The 12,619-nt window shown below is 38.5% G+C and overlaps 1 pseudogene; it reads left to right on the plus strand.

The window, feature by feature from the left end:
- LOC149544704 (uncharacterized) overlaps positions 1-12,537 on the plus strand; it is a 57,545-nt pseudogene extending 45,008 nt beyond the window's left edge.
- The last annotated feature ends 82 nt before the right edge of the window (positions 12,538-12,619 follow it).

Below are 12,619 nucleotides of genomic sequence, written 5' to 3' on the forward strand. Positions count from 1 at the left end.
TAGCATTTCACAATTTTCTTGACATAAATTTTGCTATGTACACTAAAGCATGCATTTTTAACAATGTAATCATGCAAATTCAAGTCCAAGCCAATAAGGTAGCTCTGTAAGTTGCCCACCTTCATGAGCTACTCAATCATTGGGGTAATGCTCTTTGTTTCCAAAGTGCCTCTTGATGTCTTAATAGATCACACTTCTCCTAGGGGTCACCACCAATGGTGCAGGAGCACCTAGGTAGGCTAAGTGTGAAACCTAGGTATTTCTTTATTTTTGGCTTGTAGTGATGCTAGCCACATCACTATTCTAATAATAGGTCCTATGTGGTCCTTAGGTGTGTTTAGGAGACTTGGCAAGACCCAAAGTGACCAAGTTGCTAGAAGTTGCCGACTATTGTCAACTAGGTGACTTAGGTCCGGAAAAGGCTAAAATGGTCTAGAAAGGTTCCAATGGCTTTGAATTGTTTATTTGAAGTAATTTTATGCATATTATATGTCTACTTTTATTTTTGTGCCAAATTTGGAGGTCTAACTCCATGTAGAACAAAAGTTGCTGAAATGTTGTCATGTTGTCATGACAACATTTTCTTGCAAAAAGCAACTTTTTGGCATTTGTGTGTTTAGAATGTCCTAACTGTTTAGAAAAGTTATGGAACTGATGGAGGAGCCTTTAAAAATGTGAGGACAGCCATTTTTAGGGGGTTGGACAAGTTGGTTTTGCATTTTTGTACGAATTGACCAAGTATTTTGTTGCCGATTTTATGCATTTGAAGGCATTTTTAATAGAGGAGGATTGAATGGCCTGATTTTTGTGTTGGAAAAGTTCTAAAATATTGTTTTTAATCTTTTTGTAGTGTTGGTTTGATCATTTTAATTCGTTTGCATTAGTGTAGAAAAATCTTTTTGTTCTTGGCAAGTTGCTGATCTGAACAGGGCTGCACTTAGAAAATGGGATCTTAGGGCCACTTCCCACCATTGGAAACCTCTGCTATTTTGGGATTTCGAACTAGGATCCATGTACATTATGTATCAAGAAGGAGGGCCCTTGAAAGCATCAGAAAGCATTTTTAAGGTGATGCCCTAGGCAAGCCAAATGCAACTTGGCTAGGAATCACAGTTGGAAAATGAGTTATGGAGAGGATTGAGTGTACAAATACCTTAATCTGGCTACACAGCGAGTAATGAGAAGGTCTAACCTTGCTCCAGTCCAAAGGAGAGGTCTTGGAAAGGTGTCTAAGGTGGTTTTCCATCACAACAGCGATAAAGCACTTGAAATCCTCATTTTTGGCCTAAAACTGTACTTTCATTGTACGGAAATTTTGGAGGCTAGAAAATTACAAAATCTTGAATTACTCTAAAAAGGGTATCCAAAAATATAATTTTTTTGTAGGGTTTTTAAGAAGTTTTTCAAGAAATCTTGTTTCCAGCTATTTAGGAGGGCTAATTCCTAGTAGCCTTTTTGGAGCAATTTGGTGTATCTTCCCTAGTAGATTGAATGCACCTATGAAATCAGCAATGTTTAGGGTCATGGATGTTAGAAGGAGTCTAAAAAAAAAAACTAGATGAAGAACTGGTACCCTTGGAGCTATAGATGGACTTGAGGGTTAATAGCGGACTAGAGCCGGCTAGTAAGAAATTTGATGTTACTTTGTTGGTGTACCCCGAACTGAAGGATTAGGATCTCTTGAGCAAGGTCCTAGTAATTATAGGGTGTGAAGAAGCCCTAGTGGGTCTAGTGAATGACCTAAGGTAGCCCTGAGAGAGAGCTTGGGGTTTGGAAGCAAGGTTGGGGTGTTACATCAGAGTGGTATCAGAGCCTAGTTAAAGATTTGGGAAAGGTAGTTAATGTTGGAAGCCGCTGAAGAATCAGTAGGAGAATCCATGATGGTGACAAATGTGGAGTTAGCTAAAGAAGTTGATGAGCAAAGGCAAAGAAATCAGCTTCTTGAAGAAGCACTAGAAGAGGTGAAGCAAAAACTAGATGCAGTTGTAGAGGTAGCCAAGAAAAGAGATGAAGAAGAAGATGGGAATGGTAAAAAGGTAGCAGAGGAAGATATTGTACCTGAACCTGATCCTATCTTGCAAGAAGAGCCCTTCTTGAAGGCAATCAAAGCCTTAGGAGGTAAAGCTTTGGAAGGAGTGCCACTTTTCAGTGGTAAGATGGATATTGATGCAGTTATGGATTGGTTAGAGGGTATGGAGAACCACTTTGAGTGTGAGGGTATCTCAAAGGCATAGAAGGTTAAGGTTGCTAAGTCAAGGCTTAGAGGCTCAGCCTTAACATGGTGGAAGTATGTACAAGATGAAAGAGTCAGCATGGGCAAGAATCCAATTGCAAATTGGAGTGCTATGGAAAACAAAATCAAAGAGAACTTCCTACCTGAAGACTTTGAGATCCAACTCCATAAAAAGAGGCAAGGACTGAAGCAAAAAGATCTTGATGTGGCCTCCTACACTGAAGAATTTCAGAGGTTGTGTTTGAGATCCAAGAAGCAAGAAGAGGAGTCACTCAAGGTGGCAAGGTATCTTGGTGGCTTGAAGTGGAACATTCAAGAGGAGCTTAGCTTATGGGCCCCTACCACTATCCAAAGATGTCATCAGCTAGCTTTGAAGGTAGAAGAAAAGAACAAGAGGAAAGGAGATTCTAACTTCAAAGATAGAGGCAAAGGCAGAAATCAGAAAAATCAAAGAGGAGGCTACCAAGGCAAAGGTAGTGATCAAAAGAGCCAAAGTGAAAGCAAACCCATGGAGCAAACTATTGACCACTCTTCAAGAGGTGGTTATAATAGAGGGAGAGGCAATCAAGGAGGATCAAGTAGGGGTAGAGGAGGTAGGAGCAGCTCTTACTTTGCAACAATGAAGTGTTACAATTGTGGTCAACTAGGCCATCCTACCTATAGGTGCCCGGACAAACCCTCTTCCTCAAGCCAAGATAAAAGGCTAGCATATGCACAAGAAGATAATAGAAGTTGCAAGGATGTTGACATAGACCATATTGAGTCTAAAAAAGGTGAGAATCTTATGTTTAGGAGGGTGCTGATCAAGCAACCAGCTTCTAATGAGCCTAGACATAGAAGGGCATTGTTTAGGATCAAGTGCAAGATCCTAGGAAAAGTATGCAAGGTGGTGGTTGATTTTGGATCAACTGATAATGTAATATCAGAGGAGGCTGTTACAAAGCTCAAATTGAAGAAGATACCTCATGAAAACCCTTACAAGGTCACATGGCTTAACAAAGGGCAAAGCATCCTAGTGAATGAACAAGCATGGGTGGACTTCTCAATTGCAGGATATAAAGACCGCTTATTATGTGATATTTTGCCAATGGATGCTTGTCATCTTTTGCTAGGGAGACCTTGGCGATTTGATAGGGAAGTGGTCTATGATGGCAAGGAAAATACCATAACATTTAAGAAAGGAAGCAAGACCTTCAAAATTCAGTCATTGTTAGAAGGGGATGAACCATAGTCAAAGGTGCCTAATGTGCTGCTATGTGGAGAGAAAGAGTTTATTAGAGACCTCAAGCATGAGGAGAGCCAAGGATTTGCAGTCATACTAAAGGCTGCAAGTGAAGAAAAGCCAGTCCAAGAACCTTTACCAGCAGAGGTACAAGAGTTGCTTGTAAAGTATAAGGAGATTGTTAGTGATGGTACACTAGCTACCCTACCACCAAGAAGAGTTATCAGCCATCAAATTGACTTTGTTCCAGGTGCCTCACTACCTAATAAGGCAGCCTACAAGTTAACCCCAGATCAGAACCTTGAAGTGGCAAGACAAGTCCAAGAGTTGATGGACCAAGGTTTGATCCAAAAGAGCATAAGCCCTTGTGCAGTCCCGGTGGTTTTGGCATCCAAGAAGGGAGGAAAATGGAGGTTGTGTACTGACTCAAGGGCCATTAACCGCATTACAATCAAGTATAGCTTTCCTATTCCAAGAATTGAAGACCTTATGGATTGTCTAGGAGGTGCTATGTATTTCACTAAGCTGGACTTGAAAAGTGGGTATCACCAAATTAGAATAAAGGAGGGAGATGAATGGAAGACAACATTTAAGACTACTGATGGTTTTTATGAATGGCTTGTGATGCCATTTGGTCTTTCCAATGCCCCTAGCAGCTTCATGAGGCTCATGAATGAAGTGCTCAAAGACTTCACATGCAGATTTGTGGTGGTGTATTTGGATGATATCCTCATCTACAGCAAGACCAAAGAGGAACATGTCAAGCATGTAGAAGCGGTTTTGAAGAGGCTTCATGAGGAGAAGCTATCTATCAACCTTGAGAAGTGTGACTTCTTCAAGCAAGAGTTGGTGTATCTAGGCTTTGTGGTGTCTAAAGGAACTTTGAAGATGGACAAGGAGAAAGTTGTTGCTATCCTAAGTTGGCCTACACCTACCACATCTAGTGAGGTAAGAAGTTTCCACGGTTTGTCTCAATTTTATAGGAAGTTCATTACGAACTTTAGTGGTATTTGTGCACCATTTCTTGATACCATAAAGGGGGGAGTCAAGTCCAAGTTTAGGTGGACTTTAGAGGCTGAAAAGTCATTTGATATGTTAAAAAAACAAGTAGCTACTCAACCCATCCTAAAATTGCCTAGCTTTGAAAAGTTGTTCACCTTAGAATGTGATGCAAGTGGCCTAGCAGTGGATGGGGTGTTGAGTCAAGAAGGTAGACCAGTAGCCTTCTATAGTGAAAAGCTAAATGAGGCCAAGAAGAAATACTCATCCTATGATCTAGAATTGTATGCCTTAGTCCAGTGTCTTAGGAAGTGGAGACACTATTTGTTGCCAAAAGAATTTGTTGTGTTTACAGATAATCAAGCTCTTAGCTACATCAACACACAGGAGAAGTTGAGCAACAGGCACTTGAAGTGGATGGAATATTTGCAGGCCTTCACCTTTACAATCAAGCATAAGAAAGGACAAATGAACAAGGTTGTTGATGCATTAAGTAGAAGGGTTTTAACAGTCCAAGAGATTCAGCTCCATAGCATTGGAGTGGAGAGTTTTCAGAATCTTTACAAGAATGATGAGGACTTTGCTGAAGCCTATAAGGTATGCATGGATTTTGGAAACCACTTTCATAGCAGATTTTCAGAATACACTTTGCAAAATGGGTTGCTATTTAAGGGTACCCAGTTGTGTGTACCAAGAGGTTCCATGAGAGAGAACCTAATACAAGAGAAGCATAATGGCAGCTTGAGTGGGCATTTTGTTATCAGCAAGACAATAGAACTAGTGCAAAGGTTCTATTATTGGCCTAAATTGGTCAAAGATGTAACCAAGTATGTGGAGCAATGTATGGTGTGTATGAAGGCAAAAGGAGGAATGAACAATGCAGGTCTTTACCAGCCCTTACCAATTCCTAGCAGACCATGGGATTGTGTAAGTATGGATTTCATTGTTGGTTTGCCTAAAACTAAGCAAGGGTATGATAGCATTTATGTTGTTGTTGATAGATTCAGTAGAATGGGACATTTCATTCCATGTAAGACAACTAATGATGCAAGTCATATAGCTCATTTGTTTTTCAAAGAGGTTGTAAGGATTCATGGACTTCCATTAAGCATTGTGTCGGATCGAGATGTGAAATTCATGAGTCACTTTTGGAAGACTTTATGGAAGAAGCTTGGCACTAACATGTCTTTTGGTTCAGCTTACCATCCTCAAACTGATGGTCAAACTGAGGTGGTTAATAGAACTTTAGGTAACCTTCTTAGGTGCCTAACTAAGGAGTATGGTCAGACTTGGGATGTTATCATCTCACAAGAAGAATATGCCTACAATGATAGCAAGAATAGGACTATCAGAAAGAGTCCTTTTGAAATTGTTTATGGCATGCACCCAAGAGGTGTGTGTGAACTAAGGTGTCTTGGAAACATGGATCAAATTAGTGGTCAAGCTGAAGACTTTGTACAAACCATGAAGGATATTCAGGAGCAAGTCAAGAAGACTATTCAAGACAACACTCTAAAACTCAAAGCCAAGGTGCATGAAAAGAAGAAGGATGTTCAGTTTGCTATTGGGGACTATGTGATGGTCCATTTGAACAAAGCAAGGCTTCAAAAAGGCATTCCTACTAAGTTACAGATGGAGAGGGTAGGGCCTTGCAAAATATTGGCTAAATATGGAGCAAATGCCTATAAGGTAGATTTACCTTCCGATTTGGGCATATCCCCTATTTTTAATGTGCAAGACTTGGTGGCATAAAAAGGTGACCCATCTCAGCTCAGTCCTGATGTTCATGAAGATATTGAACTTGCTTCAACACCTACAAACAATAAGTTGGAGGTAGAAAAGGTGTTAGATTCAAGGGTAAAGAAGACTACAAGGCACAAGGTTTACATGGAACACCTCATCAAATGGAAGGAGAAACCAATTTTAGAGGCTACATGAGTTGCTAAGATAGAGTTCAAGAAGGTTGGCATACCTCTAGATTTGTTGCAAACTGATCCACCTTGAGTTCTTTGTTGGAGGGGGGAGTATGGTGCAGGAGCACCTAGGTAGGCTAAGTGTGAAACCTAGGTATTTCTTTATTTTTGGCTTGTAGTGATGCTAGCCACATCACTATTCTAATAATAGGTCCTATGTGGTCCTTAGGTGTGTTTAGGAGACTTGGCAAGACCTAAAGTGACCAAGTTGCTAGAAGTTGCCGACTATTGTCAACTAGGTGACTTAGGTCCGAAAAAGGATAAAATGGTCTAGAAAGGTTCCAATGGCTTTGAATTGTTTATTTGAAGTCATTTTATGCATATTATATTTCTACTTTGTTTTTGTGCCAAATTTGGAGGTCTAACTCCATGTAGAACAAAAGTTGCTGAAATGTTGTCATGTTGTCATGACAACATTTTCTTGCAAAAAGCAACTTTTTGGCATTTGTGTGTTTAGAACGTCCTAACTGTTTAGAACAGTTATGGAACTGATGGAGGAGCCTTTAAAAATGTGAGGACAGCCATTTTTAGGGGGTTGGACAAGTTGGTTTTGCATTTTTGTACGAATTGAGCAAGTATTTTGTTGCCGGTTTTATGCATTTGAAGGCATTTTTAATAGAGGAGGATTGAATGGCCTGATTTTTGTGTTGGAAAAGTTCTGAAATATTGTTTTTAATCTTTTTTTAGTTTTGGTTTGATCATTTTAATTCGTTTGCATTAGTGTAGAAAAATCTTTTTGTTCTTGGCAAGTTGTTGATCTGAACAGGGTTGCACTTAGAAAATGGGATCTTAGGGCCACTTCCCACCATTGGAAACCTCTGGTATTTTGGGATTTCGAACTAGGATCCATGTACATTATGTATCAAGAAGGAGGGCCCTTGAAAGCATCAGCAAGCATTTTTAAGGTGATGCCCTAGGCAAGCCAAATGCAACTTGGCTAGGAATCACAGTTGGAAAATGAGTTATGGAGAGGATTGAGTGTACAAATACCTTAATCTGGCTACACAACGAGTAATGAGAAGGTCTAACCTTGCTCCAGTCCAAAGGAGAGGTCTTGGAAAGGTGTCTAATGTGGTTTTCCATCACAACAGCGATAAAGCACTTGAAATCCTCATTTTTGGCCTAAAACTGTACTTTCATTGTACGGAAAGTTTGGAGGCTAGAAAATTACAGAATCTTGAAGTACTCTAAAAAGGGTATCCAAAAATATAATTTTTTTGTAGGGTTGTTAAGAAGTTTTTCAAGAAATCTTGTTTCCAGCTATTTAGGAGGGCTAATTCCTAGTAGCCTTTTTGGAGCAATTTGGTGTATCTTCCCTAGTAGATTGAATGCGCCTATGAAATCAGAAATGTTTAGGGTCATGGATGTTAGAAGGAGTCTAAAAAAAAAAACCTAGATGAAGAACTGGTACCCTTGGAGCTATAGATGGACTTGAGGGTTAATAGCGGACTGGAGCCGGCTAGTAAGAAATTTGATGTTACTTTGTTGGTGTACCCCCAACTGAAGGATTAGGATCTCTTGAGCAAGGTCCTAGTAATTATAGGGTGTGAAGAAGCCCTAGTGGGTCTAGTGAATGACCTAAGGTAGCCCTGAGAGAGAGCTTGGGGTTTGGAAGCAAGGTTGGGGTGTTACATCAACCAAGAGTCTAACTCATCTACCCATTGCTCTCAAAAGGCTTCCCACTACCACTCTCCTAGTAGTGGCAATGGTGGTTGGCATTGCCACTTGGCCTATCTACTGCTATGGCTCTAGTAGGTTTGTGGCTCCCTCTCTTGGCGCTCCTCATGTAGTTTTTGGAAAATGGAATTTTTGCCTGGAGTTAGCTATTTCACCTCCACAAGCTTATATAAAGGATGGTGACCAGACCCTTGATGATGTTATTGATGGCTGGACTATTCCCAATCCACCTACCAATCCTAGGGATGACTAGGGTTTCCATGATCATGATGAACCACCCCCTTAGCTGGCACTACTTTGGCAACCTCACGGTTGCTTAAATGTTTTTTTTGATGAATAGTTATTGATTCTTGCTTCAACTATGTGAACTCTCATGGGGTGATCTTCTATCCCCTACCATAGGACTAGATTTTGACTTATCTACCTACCTTAAAAGAAAAGGGTTGTAATCAGAAGTAGTTCTAGTAAGGAAATAAAGGGTAGACTTGAGCCCCAAGTTCCATAAAGAATAGATAAGAAACCTATCTAATCTAATCTAGATAAGATACTCAAATATTGTAGCTCTAGATCAAAGAGGCTCATCATGCTAACAAAGTTAGATATATTTCCCATGTTGTTTGTGTAGTGCACCGACCTCCTAACTTCTTAGGAGGGTACAAAGGTGTGTTGAAGTCCCAACTAGAATGTACTTTATATCTTGATCTTACATAATGTTTCTCATAATATACTCCTAGACCAATATCACCCTCAATCAATGATTTAGAGAAAATGTAATATTACAAAGGTGTCAATCAACATCCTCCACTTTATCTTTCTTACAACTAGCTGAATGGAAGCTTGCCAACATGTCTCAGTAGTGTCTCTTCTATTACTGATGTGGAGATCCATGGAATTAACTTGACTAGTAAGATTCCATTTTCTTGCGAAAGTTTGGTTCTATCTTACAACCAACTAAGTGGTTATATTCCAAATTCCTTGGGTAATATCTCCTTGTTGAGCATCTTGTACCTATCTTACAACCAACTAAATGGAACTAGATTCCCTCCCCATTTTCAAGGCTCTACTCCTTTGGTGACCTTATTTCTGATGGCACTGCATTCAACCAGGGAATTTCTTCTTTGGTGCTACCCTCTTCACTTTGGAGGCTTTTCCTATCACTAAATGACCAAAAAGTAATTTTAGAGGCCTTCTTTCACAACCTTGCTAAATTGGAATATTTGGGCTTCTCAAATTGTATACATAATATCAATATCACTTGGATTCCCTCATTCCAATTAACTAGATTATCAATGATATCATGAAAGGTGGATGGTGGAATCCCATTGTGGATTTCAACTCAATTCTCACTTGTAATCTTGGACTTCATTGACAACAATCTTACTGGAGAGATTTATTCCTGGTTACTAAGTATGAATATTTCCCTCATCAATCTTGCAACAAATCATCTCCAAGGTCAAATTTAGCTAAAAATACTAGGTTTCAATCCATTGATCGGACTGCATGTGTCAAGAAATGAATTGTCTGGTCAAATTCCATCAATTTGGCCTCCTAATATAGTTGTATTGTTGGTTAGTGACAATTTTCTGACAAGAAATATTCCTCAAAACATACAAGGTATCTCTTCACTATGGATTAAAAACTTTATAAATAACCAATTGAATGGAATAATCCCTCCAAGCTTTGGCAACTATTCCAAACTTTGATAACCTAAGCTAGGAGATAATCATTTGAGGGGAATGATTCCATATGAGTTTAATAAGCCGAGTGAATTGCTATCACTTGTGATAAAGAATAATCAGCTAAGTGGACCATTTCCTCTCTCCATATCAAATTGCACAAAATTATGTTTATTAGATGTCAGGAAAAAATGCTTTATAGGCCATATTCCAAATTCAATTGGAAATATCTTTTTGGGACTAAAAATTGCATGGTCAATTTTGAGTACTATTGAGAAAATTGAGCCCTATAAATTCTTTTTTATACATATGTACCTAGCTATACCTTTGAGTCCCATGAGGTGTTTAATATTTCTAGCACCTTCAATTAAGCCTATCCACTTTTTCTATGAAGCTAAATTTCCATTCCGACCCATTGAGTGAAGTCTCATTTTGAGCAATTGTCAATTCTGCATTTTCACCTTAGTGTCAAACAATGACAAGAGGCCATGTTTGTAAGTGAATATATCACACCCAAAAATGTTTCATGACTTGCCACTTTGGGAGTATTTAGTGTCCATACCAAAGAACCTATGTTTTAGATTCCAAGTTTTTTTGAGTCCATTTGACTAGGATTTGAATCCCTCAATGTTGGTCATTTACTAATGTCATGCTGATATGAATTATTTAGAATTCTAGAAGGCCTTGTTTGATGAGTTATAATTTCAACCCAGTTGACCAAAATGTTAAAATTATTTTTGCATTGTATTGTAGACATCAAAAACTTGTTATGTTTCAAGTTTCAACTCGTGATGAATCTGTTTGATTAGTTTTCGAACGTGATTCCAAATGGAATTTCTATGTTTTTTTTGGTGTCAGAAGCAGTAGATTGTTTGGTACTCTTGTTTGGGATGTTATAACTTGAAATCCATGATAGATGAGATCAAATAAATTGTACCAATGTGTTCACTTTTGAAAATATTTTAAGTGTGCCAAAGTTTCAAGTCTTGATGAATCCATTTGCACACTTTTCCAAGACAATTCCATTTGCAAAAAACACTTTTCTAACATTGTTTCCTGTTTGCAAATTTCAGTAGCCTACTTTGACTGCTCCCCATTCATGCCCCATGATTCATTGTGAGGAAAAATCATAGAAGTATACTCTCCTCATGAAAAAGTATCAATGCCCCAAATTTTAGAATCTCAAGTGCCCGTTTGCCCAGTTTTCAAGGCCAAAACCAAACATAGTTTCCAGCTTCTCGACATGTTTATCTGCAAGCAATTTTAAGAAGGCAAGTTCAGAGGTTGATATCTTTTGACCTTAATGTTTTCATGTGACAATATTCGGGTAGGCCCATTGAATGTGTCAAAGAGTTAATATATCCAGAGTTTTAGAGCCTTGTCAGGTGTTTATGTTAGTTTTTAAAGCCAAGCAACAAGCCTCCTTACACAAAATTCATAATGATGAGGAACTGATTTAAAATGAATTTTAATGATCAAATTTTAATCAAAATTAACTCCTGACATGTTTGAAGATCTCATTGGATCAATTCTAGGAATCAGATGTTCAAAAACAAAAAAAAAATTAGCTAGGCCTAGTTTGGGACCTGACTGATTTAATCAGATGAGAAAATACTTATGAAAGTTATAAAATGTTCTAATTGGGAGCATGAATGGAGTAGAGAATATGATCAGTGTACTATACCTAGATGCATCTCAAACTTTTGATTGAACACATAGTTTCTTGATGATATAGGGAAGCTCTAGCAAAGTTGTGGTGGTTGGAGGTGGGCTAGCAGGTTGTGTAATGGCACTTAATTTAATTCGTAGGGGATTTCATGTTCATGTTTTTGAATCCCGATCAATGATGAAGCCAAAGTTAGAGATGATTCATGCTCTTTTCCTATTATGTTGACAAGAATAGGCGTTAAGGTGATTAAAGTAGTTGGTTTGGAGTTTCCTTCCTCCATTTTGAAACCACAACTTAGTAATTGTTCCCACCTACCAAATGGGAAAAACATGAAAATGCATTATTACAGTGGACTTGGAATACAAATTTATGTAGCAAGTCACAATGGATTAGTGGATTTTCTGTAGCAAAGTCTTCTTCAAACAATTTTTTAAAATCTCACTCTTTATTTTGGATAAGAGCTTGCTTCAATAGATGACAAAAAGAGCCTAGCCAAATTTTCCTACAATCAGATGTATAGTAGGGATACTAAAACTAACAATCAAGGTAAAGTTCATATGGATGATATTGAAGTTGAATTTGATTTTGTAGTTGGAGCTAATGGTGTTCCAAGTAAAGTACATTTAGAAATTTTACATCTTGATCAGGCCTACAACTCAAGAAGTGATAAGTCACATATCATACTAGACTTTATAAATAACCCAAGAACCTACAATTCATTTTACGTTCACCTTTCTTTGGTAGGGGAGTCCACCTTTGTTTTTTATCATGATAGAGTGTAGGCTTGGCAAGACTTGGCTAGACTTTATAGATAACCCAAGAACATACAATTCATTCTATGTTCACCCTTCTTTAGCAGGGCAGTCTGCCTTTGTTGTTGATCATGACAGAGTGTAGACTTGGCAAGTCCACCTTTGTTCCTAGTTAATGTTGATGATGTAAGCTTCTGGGGTGGTACATTGAATAATGAACTCATGAATGCACCTTATCAAGAAGATGTCACTAGGATCTTTAGAGAGAAGGCTCTAGATATGCTTGATCGGCTTCTCCGTGAGAACCCAAACTTTGCAGAAGATCTACGGAACTAGTCAACATTTGGCAGGGGACATTCTTTTCAAATCTCATGCCCATATTAAAGAGCATCCCATCTTTGATAAATTGTAGGCTAAA

This window comes from Cupressus sempervirens, chromosome 8, assembly GCF_028749045.1.
Source record: "Cupressus sempervirens isolate cs-2001-9-10 chromosome 8, ASM2874904v1, whole genome shotgun sequence".
Taxonomy (NCBI): domain Eukaryota; kingdom Viridiplantae; phylum Streptophyta; class Pinopsida; order Cupressales; family Cupressaceae; genus Cupressus; species Cupressus sempervirens.